The sequence below is a fragment of the Dryas octopetala genome, chromosome 2, assembly GCF_963921425.1.
Source record: "Dryas octopetala chromosome 2, drDryOcto1.1, whole genome shotgun sequence".
Taxonomy (NCBI): domain Eukaryota; kingdom Viridiplantae; phylum Streptophyta; class Magnoliopsida; order Rosales; family Rosaceae; genus Dryas; species Dryas octopetala.
The window spans coordinates 9,941,183-9,958,121 of NC_141367.1; the positions used below are offsets into that span (position 1 = coordinate 9,941,183).

At 38.4% G+C, this 16,939-nt stretch overlaps 1 pseudogene; it reads left to right on the forward strand.

Annotated features, from left to right (window-relative positions):
- The first annotated feature begins 619 nt into the window (after positions 1–619).
- Positions 620–1,838, forward strand: LOC147292972 (cytochrome b561 and DOMON domain-containing protein At5g47530 pseudogene; annotated as a pseudogene).
- The last annotated feature ends 15,101 nt before the right edge of the window (positions 1,839–16,939 follow it).

Sequence of the window (16,939 nt, forward strand, 5' to 3'; positions counted from 1 at the left end):
CTGGAAAAATTGCCATTGTCCAAGTGCTCGATGAACAGTACCGAGTGCTCGGTGAACAGTATCGAGTGCTCGGTGAAAGTTCCTAGCACTCAGACCGACCTGTCACCATGTTTTGCAAATGAGTCGGCCGATCATGGGCTTTTTAATTTTGCACTTTAAAAAAAAAAAACGCCTTTCAATTTATGATGATATTAGAGTAGTTTTGAAAAAAAAATATTTGGACAATATTTTGGACTTTAGTCAAAATTAAAATACCCTTATGGTTTTTAGTCTAAATATAATTGATAAAATGGAGCAAACTGTGAATCATGGGATTTTAAAATGAGAAAATATTAAAAAAAATCTTTTCAAGAGTGGTTTTAACTTTTAACAAATGTCCCCCCTTCTCTTTTTCCTAGTTCACATTGGTAAATTAATTTTTTAACAACCGTTCTATTTTTAACCGACTGATCACAATCCAAATCCAGTTCAGAATGGAATAGCCAGCCCTAAACTGGAATTAAACTTTTCCATATAAGTATAGCCAGCCCTAGCTTTCAAGTTTCAACTCACAAACAAATTTCTCTTCTCTCTTTGCGTACTGCATGTGTTAGTGCGTGTGAAAGCTCTCCATCCCATCATGGCAAGGATTTTGAGGTCTCTCTTCCTTCTTTCCCTCATTCTCAGCTCGTTTTTGATCTCAATCACTTCACAACCACAACCCTGCACTACCCACAAATTCCCAAACAAGAAAACCTTTGCTGCTTGCAATGACCTACCAGTCTTGAATTCGACCCTACACTGGAATTTCTATCCATCAACAGGAACGGTTGATGTTGCTTTCAGACAAACCGTGGTTGGCGAATCGAGATGGATTGCGTGGGCTATTAATCCAACCTCAACAGGCATGGTGGGTTCACAAGCCATCGTTGCTTTTCGAAGAACCGACGGAAGCATGTCGGTTTATGCATCACCCATTAGAAGCGATGTGACTCTGTTGGAGCAAGGAAATCTCAGCTTTCCTGTACATGATGTCTCTGCAACCTATGAGAATAGCCAAATCACTATATTTGCCACCATAGGGCTGCCAAACAATGTCAGCATTGTGAACCATGTTTGGCAGGAAGGACTGTTGTCCAGAAACACACCAACAATGCATTCACTGTCAGGACCAAACGTCAAATCATTTGGAACTCTAGACTTTATTTCTGGACAGATTAAAGCAAGTAGACCCGGAACAAAATCTAAGTTGCAATATGCCCATGGAATTATTAATACAATCAGTTGGGGTATACTTATGCCTGTTGGGATCATTATAGCAAGGTATGTCAAAGAATTTAGAGTAGCAGATCCGCTTTGGTTCTATCTTCATAGAGCATGTCAGTTTATGAGTTGTTTTGTCGGGTTTGCTGGCTGGGTGACGGGGATTTATCTCGGTCGACTTAAGTTTTCGAGAATTCTATACAAACCCCACGGATGCATAGGTTGCACTCTCTTATGTCTTGCTATAATTCAAGTCCTTGCAGCTGTTTTCTTTAGGCCCAAGAAAGACCACAAGAATCTGGGAGTTGTTTCACTATGCCTTTGGTTATGCAACAATCATCCTCGGCATAATAAATATCTTTAAAGGGTTTGATATATTGGAACCAGAAAAGATGTGGAAACTTGGTTATATTTTGATTATTGGAGTTCTGGGGTGCATTGCTGCAGGCTTGGAAGCAATTAAAATTTACAACTGGTTTTTCGGGTGGAAAATGAGAGATGTAGAGAAGAAGACACGGCAGGAAATACGTGCAACGAAGATGGGTGATGATGTTACTGTTGATTTTAATGAGACAATGCATATACCTGGAATGTGACCAGGAATGCAAGCATGTAAAATGGTGCTAGAATGGCAGAGAGAATTTGCAGAGTGATGAGATGGGAAAGAGAGAATGAAGTCACGATAAAGGCATGCTCTCTGAGCAATGCACACACCAGCATATCATATATTCCATTTGCAATTCAGTTATACAAAACTACATCGTTTCAGCCACAAAGCTGTTAACACACATATGAGCCTATGAGCTCTTACAGCAGTAAATGCATCACCCTATGAGGCAATGCCAACTAAGCAGGGACACATTTAATTAACTAACTAAACTAACAAACTTGCTTATCAGTCATAAGTCTTAATTAACTCTAATACTCCCTTCTAAGGCTTTGACTGATAGCACTCCTAGTTGATTCCTTAATTCACAAAATCTTTCTCTAGGAAGAGCCTTGGTGAAAATGTCAGCCAATTGTTCCTCACTCTTGCAATACAGTAATTCAATTTCACCTTCATTAATGGCATCTCGAATGAAATGATACTTCCTCTTAATATGCTTTGATCTCTGATGAAAGACAGGGTTCCTAGTCATAGCTATAGCAGATGTATTGTCACACATGAGTGGAGTTGCTTCCATTTGTTCCTCACCAAAATCATGTAGCACAAACCTCAACCATATGGCTTGAGTTGTTGCTTCTGCAGCACTGACATACTCAGCCTCTGCTGTTGATAGAGCAACACTGTGTTGCTTCACAGATGCCCAAGAGAAAGCTCCACTTCCAAATGAGAATGCATAACCTGAGGTAGACTTCATGTCATCCTCATCTCCTCCCCAATCACTGTCACAATACCCTATTAGGACTGCAGCAGTGTCTTTCTTGTACTGGATGCCAAAATCCAAGGTTCCCTGTATATATCTCAACACCCTCTTTGCAGTACCAATGTGCTTCATTGATGCACAATGCATGAATCGAGCTAAGAGGCTTGCAGCAAACATGATGTCTGGTCTTGTAGCTGTCAAATAAAGTAAACTTCCCACCATTTTTCTGTATTGTTCCTCATTAGCTGCCTTGCTTCCATCATCCTTCTTAAGCTTATCAGATGTTGCTAGGGGTGTAGAGACAGCCTTGCAATCTTTCAAGCCAAACTTTTCCAATAGACTTTGAGCATACTTCTTTTGGTGAATGAAGATGCTCCCTTCTAATTGGATTACACCAATTCCTAGAAAATGGTGTAGCAGTCCCAAGTCAGTCATCTCATACCTATTCATCATTTCTGCCTTGAATTCTTCAAGCATGTTCATGCTGCTGCCAGTGTAGACAATATCATCCACATAGAGTGAGACAATGAGTGTTCCCTGATTTTCTTTGTTCTTAACATAAAGGGTAGCTTCACTAGGACTCTTCTCGAATCCACACTGCACCAGGTATGTGTCAATGTTGCTGTACCAGGCCCTTGGTGCTTGCTTTAGACCATAGAGAGCCTTATGTAGCCTGTATACCTTGTCTTCCTGGCCTTTAACAGTGAAGCCATCAGGTTGATCTACATACACTTCCTCTTCTAATTCTCCATTTAGAAAGGCAGATTTGACATCCAATTGATAGAGCTTCCAACCCTTTTGAGCTGATAAAGCAATTAGGGTCCTAATGGTGTCAAGCCTTGCCACAGGGGCAAATGTCTCATTGAAGTCAATCCCTGGCTTTTGTGTATAGCCTTTGGCTACTAACCTAGCCTTGTGCTTCTGTATTGATCCATCAAGGTTGAGTTTAGTCTTGAATATCCACTTTACACCAACAATTGGTTTGTTCCCTGGCCTATCAACCAGCTGCCAAGTTTGATTCTTCTCAATCATTTCAATTTCATTTTCCATAGCCTTCTGCCATGCCTTGTCTTTAGCTGCTTCAGTATAGCTTTCTGGTTCCACAATGCTCATTTTACAGTGAGCAAATACCTCATCTAGGCTTTTCCATTTCTTTGGTGTTGAGTCATAAGTGCTTGCAGGGTCAATTTCAGTTTCTGCAGCATGTGATGTAGGTGGTGGACTAGGACTTGGATTAGCAGTGAGAGTTGCAATTGGATTGAAGGGGCTCTGTGAAGTTGGACACAGGACATCATGCTCAGATTCAATTTCTGCAGTATGAGAGTCATCTTCATCACTCCAAGGTACAGATATGTATTCAGTGGACTTTGAATCCCAATTCCACATTGCAGACTCTTCAAAGATCACACTTCTCGAGACTATCACCTTATTGCTCTTGAGATCAAACACTCTATACCCTTTCTCTCTGGTTCCATATCCAACAAACACCCCTTTTTGACTTGTATCATCCAGCTTGTGTCTCAGTTGATTAGGAATATGTGTATAACACATTGAGCCAAAGATTCTCAAATGCTTCACTCCTGGCTTCCTACCACTGAAAACTTCAAATGGAGTTTGACCAGTCAAGGCTCGAGTAGGACATCTATTTAAAATGTACACTGCAGTGTTAACTGCTTCCCCCCAAAAATAAGTAGGTAGTTTCTTCTCCTGCAACATAACCCTTGCCATCTCCATGATTGTCCTATTCTTCCTCTCAGCCACTCCATTCTGCTGAGGGGAATAAGCAATAGTGAGTTGCTTTTCTATTCCCAAGTCTTCACAGAACTTCTCAAATTCCATTGAGGTATACTCTCCCCCTCTGTCACTTCTAATTTTCTTTATTTTGTAGCCACATTGAAGTTCCACCATTGCTTTAAACTTTCTGAATACAGTAAATGCATCTGACTTTTGTCTCAGAAAGTATACCCAGCACATTCTTGATTTGTCATCAATGAATGTGAGGAAATACTTGTTTCCTCCCAAAGTTTCTGACATTGGTCCACAGACATCTGTGTGAACCAATTCTAGCAAATCAGTAGCTCTAACAGTCTTCCCTTTGTCAAATGCTTCCCTGTGACTTTTGCTCAATGCACATCCCTCACAGACATGCTCTCCTTTTGTGAGTTTTGGTAAGCCAATCACCATTGCTTTGTCCTGCAATTGCAGCATACTTTCGAAATTCAAATGGCCAAGTCTCTTATGCCATTTCCAGTTGGAACCAGTCACTGTGGCCTTCTTTGCCATCATTGGACTCATGTCCTCGAGCACAAGTGGGAAGCACCTATTCCCTTTCATTTGAACTGCTGCCACAGGGATTTTCATGCTCTTATCTTCATAAATTTTCACCATGTACTCACCAAATACAAGCCAGTAACCATGTTCCACCATTTGTCCAACACTGAGAAGATTTTCATCTAATCCTGGCACAATCATGACTTCTGTGATATACCTTGTTCCTCCCTTGGTTTGCACAGGCAAGACTCCCTTCCCAGTTGATTCAACAATGTCTCCAGTCCCCATTTTTATTTTGCATTTCATGCTTCTGTCAATATTGATCAGAAGTGACTCATGACTAGTCATATGGTTGCTGCAGCCACTATCAAGATACCAAACACCTTGCTCTTTCTCCACTGAGGCTTTGTGGCATGCATAGAACATTGTGGCATGTTCATGGACTTGATTTGCATAGTTAGCAATCTGTCCCTTCTTGAGTGGTTGGTGGCAATCCTTCATTACATGCCCAAACCTGTCACAGTTGTAGCATTTCACCTTTCCTTTGAACCAGCACTCTCCATAGTGAGCCTTGTCACAAACTTTGCATTTTCCTTTCCCGGAATCACCTCCTGGTCTCAAATTTGATTGCACCTTGTTGTCCCATTTCTTTGGTTTCCCTTTCCAGCTTTTGAAATTTCTCTTTCCCCCATCATGGTTGTGAGGCTTTGATTGATTGTTCTGTCCTTTGGAGCCAACATTCATACTAGCAAAGGCCCTTTCCACCTTCTCATTATCTTCCTCATGCCTGCTTAGCCTTAACTCATAACTTTTCAGAGATGCAAACACTTCATTTACAGACACAGAATTCAAATCACTAGTTCTTTCAAGCACCACACACATAGGATCATAAACTTTAGTTACACTGATTAATACCTTCTGCACCATTCTTTGTTGGGACAAGCATTCACCATATTTTTCCATTTGGTTAGTTAAATCAAAGAAGCGAGTAGAATATTCAGACAATGCTTCACACTCCCTCATTCTCATGTATTCAAATTCTTTTCTCAGACTTTGCAATTTTACAGACCTGGATTGTTCATCACCATGGTATTCTGTTTGTAGAAGATCCCAAGCTCCTTTGGCAGTGTCTTGATTGATAATCCGAGAGAAAATCTCTTTGGATACAGCCCCTTGAATGATGCCTAGTGCCTTTGCATCTTTCATATTCTGCTCCTCCATGTAAGCTTCCAGTTCATCTTCCTCATCAATGCTGGAGTCTCCTTCCTTCTTAGCCTTCTCCTTCTTCTTCTTTGCTTCTGGGATTGTTATCCCTTTCTCTACTAGCTTCCAGATGCCATGTGACTTGAAGATAGTCACCATGCGCACCTTCCAGAACTCATACTCAGTGCCATCGAAAATGGGAGCTCGTAGCTCACCACTCCCAGACCCAGCCATGCCTAGATCTCGATGGAATTGATTCTCTGTTTTCACTCTAGCTCACACACACAGTACACGCCCAGTTTACAGAACCAACCTGGGCTCTGATACCATGTTGATTTTAATGAGACAATGCATATACCTGGAATGTGACCAGGAATGCAAGCATGTAAAATGGTGCTAGAATGGCAGAGAGAATTTGCAGAGTGATGAGATGGGAAAGAGAGAATGAAGTCACGATAAAGGCATGCTCTCTGAGCAATGCACACACCAGCATATCATATATTCCATTTGCAATTCAGTTATACAAAACTACATCGTTTCAGCCACAAAGCTGTTAACACACATATGAGCCTATGAGCTCTTACAGCAGTAAATGCATCACCCTATGAGGCAATGCCAACTAAGCAGGGACACATTTAATTAACTAACTAAACTAACAAACTTGCTTATCAGTCATAAGTCTTAATTAACTCTAATAGTTACTGCACCACCGGAGATTTATGTCTAGAGATATATATTTTTTCTTTCTTTACTGTTTTACTATTCTAGCTTAAAGTAGAATCACCACTTAAACATGATTAATATTTGTATTTGTTTTTAACTTTTTACTTAACTTCCATAAATACCACTTATTTCTGTAAATTTATTGCGGAGACAATTTCAATTTCAATGGTCATTCACAAACAAGCATGCTACTTTTCAATTTGATGTTATGACAAGTAAAATCTTTATGATTCAATAAAGTAACATCTCCACGCATTTGCTTTATATTAACATTAATCTAAAAGAATGTTTTGTTCCACAAGTAAAATTAATTCCATTACAAAATAATCACACGTACAATGAATACATATCAACCTCCTTTCCCAAGTTCCACTAGTTTTCTGTTATCAGGCCTGCAGATACCCTTTCTCCTCCAGGTAGGAATTTACGATTTTTGCAATATCACTCGGGCAGACACAGTCCCTACTATTTGGCAAATTAGTATTTTGGAGTCTAATTTTAGACATTAACATCAGAAAATGAAAGCTAATTAAGAAATCAAAAAGCATTTCAAAACAAGGAATATAAGGACATGAATAACAAAGGGAAAACTCAAGGCTAATAGAATTTGATTTGATTAGTAATTTTGCACTATTCTAGAAAAGATTTTAATAAGGAGCCAAGCATTTTCTTCTAATAAAGTCTAGTACGTGAAAGGGTGCACCAAAATAGTGAAGGGAATAGAAGATCACATATTCAGGCTACAACATCTTATCCTTTCAAAACATGGAAAAAAAGAAAAAAAAAGAATGCTACGAAGACATGAAAAAGAAAGGACTTCTACAGTAATTCTTATTTTATCATATATATTGTCAAGTTGATCAGTTGCAAGAGGACCTTAGCCCATGCAAATCTTACTGAACGCTTGATATATCATGGTAACAAAATCCCTTTACTATGTATGTATCCCAAGTTCATATCTTTCAGCTATTATCATAAATAAAAAACAAAAATAAACCAGATTAACCAAAACCATACTGATCAGTGTTAATAACTTGTTTGTATATCACATATTCATACTGGACATGTCTACAAAAATTTCACAAATAAAATTTGACTATCAAGTTCCTAGTTACGCAATAAAACCCACCAAAAACCAATCAGACAAATATATATAATCTTTTGTCTTCCAACCTTACACGAAAAGGGTACCCAAGGTATCTTTATGCACAATATGATGAAGAAAAATGTGTATGGTGGAATAAACACATTCAATTCGCATGTGGTAAGAAAACATGCATATATATAATCAGAAATCAACAACAACAATTTTAGTAACTAAATACATATATATTATTGAGGAAGAAAAAGTGGACAGATTTCATGGAAAAATAGCACATCCAAATGAAAGAGCCATAGGGAACAGCTTCGATGCATCAAATAAGTTAAAAGCATGGAGTAGAAAACAAATTCAAATTTTGGCATTCTAGAGCTACAGCCTAAGATTCTTTGTCAGCTTTAATCTTCAATCAAGAGCCACTGCTAATTCTTTTGACTGAATTGCAAAACTTTTATGCAAAAAATATATATAAATATATATATATATATATATTACATGTGTTCCATCAGCTTATGATCATCTTGTTGAGAAATTCAGCTTTCTTAGGTAAATATTCCATCACTTCATCCTTGGTCACCCAAACAAAATCCTCACACTTCCCAATTTTCAATTTATTGGTTGCAATCACTTGAGACTTGAAAAAGAATTGTTGACAAAAGGGAGAAAATGAAAAAAAAAATTACATTAAATTTCAAAAAAAGAAAAAAGAAAAAGAAAAGAGGAAGCAGTCCTTAATATTTTGTATTTGATAATAGGAATCATAGGCAGCAACAAATAGACATTTATTAGTTATGGGCTGAAGCCAGTATAAGACAGAAAAATAGATTTCCAAAAGCATACCTTAAAAGATGGAGAGTCTGGCACATTGTGTGTTGACTGTATACCCGTATGGGCCATAGGAGCATTTCCAACAAAATATGTGTGGGACAGATCTCCTAGGACAGATTTTAATGGAAATTCTGCACACTGAAAATTCATGGGATTTATATGGAAGAATAAGGAGAAGAAATAGAAATATATGGCATCATATACCAGCCATTACCTTCAGCAATGTCTCCTCAGACTCATAAACGTTTTCCGAAAAATGCCACACTGGTTTCCCACTAGGAGATCCAGATGTGTTACCATAGAGAAGAAGATATAGTCTTGTGTCAAGTGCTCTCTGCAATGACCTAATGAACAAGAAGATTGTAAGAAGGGTTATATAAAGAATATGAGGATCCCACAAATTTATAAGCAATAAGAATTGATCAATAACGTGGGAGTTCTGGCGCATGATTTCAAGGAGGCTAACAAAAGAGATGTATGCTCGAATTCACCGTCAACCACTCCGAGGTGGGTGTGCCCGCCGTCAGGTTGGGTGAAAGTTAATGTGGATGAAGCAGCTACGACCTAGTCAGGTGTCCGAAGTGTCGGAGTCGTGATCCATGATGAAACTGGAAAACTCATGGCGGCCAGAGCAAACCAAGTGCATGTTGGAATTAATGCACTCTAAGTGACTTTTTAAAACATTTATATTTATGGTAGCAGCCATGTTAGCTAGAGCAGACAATGCATGGCTCATCTTTAGAATTCCTAGGCAAAGTCCTTTCAGCTTTCTTGTAAAGAAATCTCTAGAGCTATATGCTTTTATATTTATATTAGATGTAATAGTCAGTAAGCTAATTAATCAAACACTCAAGAGCTCTACTGTAGCAACTCAAACCTTTGTGTTCTATGCATAATTTTTCTACATAAATCTCATGTTTTGTTTCTTATTTTCATTCCTCATCCAACAAATTGGTACCAGAACAAGTTCTTTCAATCATACTGGGAGAATAACAAGCTACATCGTAGGATATGTCTTCAAAAGAAGGCGGATCAGTTTCTTTCTCTTTTCTTCCCATCTTTGGAGGAGAAAACTATGATTTTTGGAGAGTAAAAATGAGGACTTTGCTTCGGTCAAAAGGAGTTTGGAGCATTGTTGAGAAAGGCTTTAATGAACTAGCAAATGAAGCCGAACTTACACAGCAACAAAGAGAATGTATGAAGCAGATGTGATAAATGATGCTAAAGCTCTCTCAAAAATTCAAAACGGAGTCACCTCAAACATTTTTCCAGGAATCACAACAGCTCAAACCGCAAAGGAAGCATGGGAGATCTTAGAACGAGAGTTTCAAGGAGATGCCAAGGCAAGAACTGTAAGGCTTCAGACTTTCACAGGGAATTCAAAAATCTCAAGATGAGTGAATCTAAATGCATCAAAGATTACTCATCAAGAGTAAGTGAAGTTGTCAATCAAATAAAAACATTTCGTGAAGCAATCTCAGACTAGAAGGTTGATGAGTGTGCATTTTGCATCACTTTATGATACTAATTCCTTAACCTAGAGTGTTAGAACTCGATATTTTGTGTTTCTTGTCTTGTTTTTGTGTTTTCAGGTCAAATGAAGCAGAAATGAGAAAAAGAAGCAAATGGAGCCATTTTGGGACATTTCCTGGTCAAACCAGGAAAACGAGTGAAATCCTGGTCAAACCAGGAAAAGTGCAGAAATCCTAGTCGACTGAGGATTCCTAGTCACACTAGGAAACATCAAGTTCAGAACCATCATTGCGGAGCCAGAAATGTGAAATCCTGATTCGAACAGGAAATCCTGGTTGAACTAGGAAACCTAACCCAACTAGGGAAAGGAGTCCTAATGACACTAGGAGACCCCAGGGGCAATATGGTCATTACGAGAAGTCGAAATGGATAAAGAATCTCTCATTTTCAAGGAATCCTAGTTGCACTAGGAAATGTTGGTCACAGTCAACTCTACAAAGTCAAGGTTCCAGAAGCTTCTAGAAGGTGGTGGACATCCATGGAAATGAATGGAGGGAAGAAATGAATTTGAATTCAAATGCAAATGAGGGGCAAAATGGGAAGTCAAAAGTCAAGGGCCCATGGGCCTAAGGGATGCCGAACCGAAGATGGGCCATGCATGCACATGCAGGGGCCCAAACCCTAGCAGCCTAAAGTCCATGCGTAAGGAGCAAGATGGCAGCTCATGCATGCGCATGCATGCCATGCAAACCCTAGCAGCCAAGGAGCCCATGCGCAAGACCCATGCACAAGCCCAAGATGCAAGCTCAAGGTGGCAGCCCATGAAGTGAAACCCTAGCCCACCTTGTGCAAGCCCAATGCACCTAGTCCAAGATGGCAGCCCATCACGTCAGCCCTAGCAGCCATGCAGCCCAAGACCAGCAGCCCAATGCGTCAAGACCTGGAAGCCCATGCGCAAGCAAGGAAACCCTAGGGCCTTGCGTGACTCACTTAAGCCCAAAGCCAAGCCTTTGCCGTAAGCCCATAGGTCTCCTAAACCCTAGCTGCAGCCGCACCTTGTTTTTCCTTGCCTTCCAAGGATTCCTCCCTTACACCTCTATAAATACATCATGTTCTCTCAAACTTCAGGACTTTTAATTCCCATAATTTTCAGAGAGGCCGAAATCAGAGAGAGAGAGAGGGGAAGGGAGTGGCGTGGCAGCAAGGAAGGAGGACCCTTTGCCGCAAGCCCTAGCTCACCCTAGCCGTGAGCCACTTGCTTGTGTAGGGGTCCCTTCTCTTCCTTGCTCTGCTGCAGCCACTCTCCATTGTTTGCTTTAATTTTTCTTCTAGAATTCTTCTTTTAATTTGGTTTTGTGTTTCTGATTGCATTATTAATATGGATTGGGATTTTATTTATGTAATTCAGATTTCGTTTATTTATTTTAGTTTTAATTCTGTTTATTATTTTAATTATGTAGGTTCATTTATTCTATCTTGCATGTTAGTTGTAGGTTGATTAATGGATTTGCATGCTTTAACAAATCGTTTATCCGTCTCTTGGTCTGTTAGTTTGATGTTTGCATGTATTAAATTTCCACTATCTATTAGAACCCGTCACTAGTTGTTTGCATCCTTTGACTGGCCACCTTAGGGTAATTGCATCTAGTTTATTTGTTAGGTTTAGCTGTGAAATAGTCAAAGACACTAAACCACAAGTAACAAGGGAATAAGGGATTATTCTTGATAGTGGGGTTGGGCGACCTCTATAAGGAAATAGTCAAAGCTTATATGTTGTTCATATTTGACGTTCTTACAAAACTTAATGACTCCTGCATGGGTAACAGCTGTCTTAGCTTGAACTAGGGAACATGTAGGTTAACTGGCTAAGGAAGGCCCAAAAAGCTCTTAGTTTATGCATTAGGAGAACAATTGCGAGAAAGTATAGTGCCAAACCTTTTTAGCAGTCAAACTTTAATATGTTGTGTTCAAATTAACTGTCATTAGCCTTGGATGGTTATTGCATGCTTATCTGATTTGAAACTGAAAACTTAACATTGCAAGATAGAATAAAGGGTGTGTGCGTGTGGTGATGTGTGCGTGTGTTTCCATCTTTCCAAAACCCCCCATTTAGTTATTCTAGTGATTAATTGAATTGATTTGTTGTGTATTAACCATTCCCTGTGGGATCGACCTCGTGCTTGTACGCTTTGCTATTGATGCGATTCGTGCACTTGCGAGTAAACTTAGAATGAGATAATTGCTTATTTTGTTCTAAGAAAACACATCAACAAAGGTAGTTGAGAAAATACTAATCAGCTTGCCTGAAAAGTATGACCACATTGTTGCTGCAATAGAAGAATCCAAGGATATCACCACTTTATCAGTTGAACAATTGATGGGCTCTCTAAAGTCTCATGATCAGCAGAGAAGACTTAGACGAAATGACCAAGTTGTTGAAAGTGCTTTCCAAACGAAGCTCACTTATAAGCCACATAAGTTCTACAAGAAAGAAAATCCAAAGGGTAACCAACAGTTTGGAGATCAAAGAAGATGGAAAAAGGGAGACGTCAGCAGGGAAGAAGAAACTAAAAATGACAGATGTATGACTTCTGATTACAATAAACCTCCTTGCAAAATTTGCAATAAACCAAATCACTCTATTGCTAGCTGTTGGCATCGTGGAAAACCCAAATGCAATTTATAGTAAGAAATTTGGGTATCTTGAAAAAGATTGCAGATTCAAGGCCACTAACTAAGCAAATTTTTCTGAAAGTAAAGATGATGATGATGAAGATGAGAACCTATCATTACAAGAAAAAAGAGTTTGGGCGACGAATCTCGTTCCTCTTCCAAAGTTGATTTTCGTCACCCAATGTTTTGGGTGACGAAATGTATTCGTCGAGAGTTTGGTCGCCCAAGCCATGACGCCCAAGACTTTGGGCGACGAAGAACCCCTCGTTCAAGAAAAATCAACAAATAAAAATTATGCTAAAACGATCACTTGTGTATGGTTTTAAAAGCCAAACACTTCACATCTAAACATCAATTCCTCAGTTAAAATCGACATCATAAAATAATTAAAATTATGCAATTTTCATAATTCATTAAGTATTAAACAACCAACTCAAAGAATAACTAGAAAACAAGTATAAATTAAATTATAAACTTTCATAAACATTTTCAAAAATAAAAGTCCATTCACAGTGAGAAATATAGCTCCGATTCTCCATCGGATCGTCATGCACCTCGGTAGTGTCACCTGAAAATAAGTTGGATGGAGGCCAGAGGTGGTTGAAATCCGGGGAGATAGAGGGGGGTTGCAGCTGGAATTTCTGCGTGCAGGGGAGCTGCCCAGCGAGGAGGAAGGCCAGGCTGAGCTGATCGGCCAAAAGGGAAGGTCGCTGGCAAGTCTAGGTGGTCGGAGAAGGTCGACGCTGGCTGGTTGTGGTGGTGGCTGGTCGATGTGTGGTGTGCGCAGGGTGGGTTGCCGGAGAGAGAGAAAGAACACAGGGAGAGAGAGAGAGAGAAGAATGAGGAGAAAGAGAGAGAGTGGGCTCGGGGGAGGTGGTCGGAGTCGGGGAAGGCTTGTCGGTGGTCTATGGTGGTGGCTGTGGCAGCTGGTGGTTGCGGGTAGGGGTTGTGGGAGAGAGAAGGAAAAATGGAGAGGGAGAGAGAGAAAGAGAGTGTGGGTCCGAGGGAACCAAGAGAGAGAGAGAGGGGGCTGATTTAATTAAGGTGTTTGGGTTTTTGAAATTACTCAAATCCCTTTTCTAGAAAAATCTCTACACTTCCCACAAAATTTCCAATTAGAACACTGTTTTCGCCTACGCGTTTGGACACTCGAGTTTCTAGTTAGCCGTCTCGACCTTAAAGGCCACAAATTTGAATTTTTAAAATGCCCCTCTAAATACTAGAATTCCCATTCAAAATTTCAATAAAGTCTGTTCAATAAGATTAAATTTTTATTTAAAAAAAATAAGACTTGGGAGTCGGGTCATTACAAAACATTACGCAAACAATAGAATTAAAAGAATTATTATAATATAAATCACAACCAAGACCAATCATTTCAACATGTTCATTAAGCGTCTTTGGTCATAACCCTTTCCCTTAATAGGTTTGCAACATAAGCTTTGTCCGTATAGACACCCGTTATTTTAATTCTATTTTGTGTAGCATCCTTAGAATACCTGTCGCTCTTGAAGAAAATGACAGTTTCGGTATCAAAATAAATTCTCAGTGACTTGGTAATAGGATCATAAACACTAAGTCCTAAGATAAATTTCGCAACTCCAATTCATGAATTGTGACCTTAAAGCATGCCAAAATTCCTACATTAGATGCATAAGGAATCGTTCCTATGTTCATATGTTCCAGTTGATCTTTAAGAGATTGCATAAGGCTAAACATATCCCCTTCCTAATCTAGAGCAACATTGAAGGAACATTTTCCTTACCGAATCTCTCAAAAACTTGTTTCAATATGCTTTCTAAGGCAAACATGAGTATCCATGTGATCAGTTATGGAATATTTCAATTCCTATCACTTTAATTAGTTGCCTCTCATCAATTCAAAGTTAATAGAGAGAAATCAAGACAATTACTAGCAAGCAAAATATTATCCATATACATAATAATAAATATAAACTTACTCCCACTAATCTCTAGAATATCACAGATTAACTGTCTTCATTAAAACTAAAGGCAATTAGGATATCATTGAACTTAAGATACTATTTTTTGGGAAGCTTGTTTAAGTTCGTATATTGAATTCTTAGTGTACAGATAACACGTTTCTTTCTATCAATGGGGAGCCTTCAAATATCTTTGTAGACTTCTTATTCTAAACTCCCACTCAAAAAATGGTTTTCACATTCATTTGATGCAAATATAAATCATATTGAGCCACCAATGCCATAACGATCCCCAATGAGTCCTTCTTAGCTTCAGAAGAGAAGGTCTCTTTGTAATCAATGTCTTCGATCTTTCTGAATATAAACCAATAAAGTAACCAGTAGTCGTTCTAAAATCCAATTTCTTTTCATACATATTATATTATTACTTCTGTTGTGCGACCCTGATATGCAATTACCTTAAACTAAGTTTCCTTCGTATCCATAGTTCAAAAAGAGGTTTTGAACTACTTTAACTCAGTTTAATACATATGTAGTGGTCTTAAGAGCTTGCATTCACAATGATATAGGTAATCCTAACCATATATATCCATAATAGTTGGGTGCACATTACATACTATTTCCAAGAGTTTGGAAAGGAAACCAAAACATTGACCTAAATCATCATATTTTTCATAAAAATCACAATAAGATGAATCATAAAAAGGTTCACAAAAGTCTGTATGAATCATTCAAGAAGCTCTAAATTTCTTATGGCACATTTCTTGGTGTGTTTGGTTTGTTTTCCATAATACAATTCACATACACACACCGAGATTAATAAAATCCAAGTTCGAAACAACCCCCATTCCTTATGAATCTTTTCAACTTTTCTCTAGATTAAGACCCAGTCAATAATGCCACAAGAATAAGGAATTTGAATCTATTAAGCTATGTTTAGTTCCAACATTGAGATGCAGAGTCAAAAGAGTTTCAGTAAATATAACATCAAACTTTAATTATTATAAACCATTAAATAGAATACCAAAATTAACGTAAGAGGCATTCTTAAACAATCTGAAACATTCTTTATGAAACTTCAAGCTAAATATGTTAGGGTTAGATACAAAAAACTTAAATAAGTTTCAAAATAATTAGGAACATAAGTGTTTGGAATAAAATGTAAAAGTGTGGATTTTAAAGGATCACTGCATCCAATTAGCAATATAAATTGTATCACATAATTCAACTCACCAAGTATTAGAGCCAGAGAGGTGATCAAGGATGGAGGAGTAAGAAGAGATATGGGAGAGAGAACACCATGGGGAGGGAGAGGAGGAATAGAGGGAGAGTTTGGTGGTGGTCTCGCCGCCTAGCTCGCTTGCGTGACGCCGAACTGAGGAGAGAGAAAAAAAAAGGTTTATGGATGATTGGGGTTTGAGAGATTGGGGTTTGGGGCCTTTAGTCAATTGGAGAGGAAAAAAAAAAAAAAAAAACAGGGTTTAGGGCCTTTGGGCAATTGGAAAGAAATGGTTGATTGGGGTTTGGGGCCTTTGGGCAGTTAGGGTTTGGTAGGATTAGGGTATTAACAATTTAAGCTTATAACTTTATATAACTACTAACTAGTTTATAAGTTTGTATATAACTATATATACATAAACAATGTTAGCTAGGTATATATAACATTATAGAGTAATTAATATATAATAATAGACTTAGTGTATAGGTTTAGGATCATACAAAATATATTTTAGGGTCTAAAATATAGCTAGGTTAATATTAATTTTATTATCTATAATGTGTATAAATATGTACATTGGAAGATTAAGTACGTTCACAAGAACTTGTTGGCCTAGTGGGTGAGGTAAAAAATAAAATAAAATAAAATAACGTACAAAAATCCAAAAAATCAACATCAAACTTCTAGATTCTCAGTACACCTCAAACTTCGAGATTGTGCCTGATTTTCAACTTGGACCAATACTCCAACTCGAAGAATATCGACTTGTTCGTCCAATTTAGATGTGCAGGTGACCTTGGCATATTTCGTTCTTTGTTAGAGGAATGTTTACCAATCCGGCCAAATTCTAAGTTATTCAACTGCCTCAAGATGTCATCACCAGATAATTCTTTAGGTTT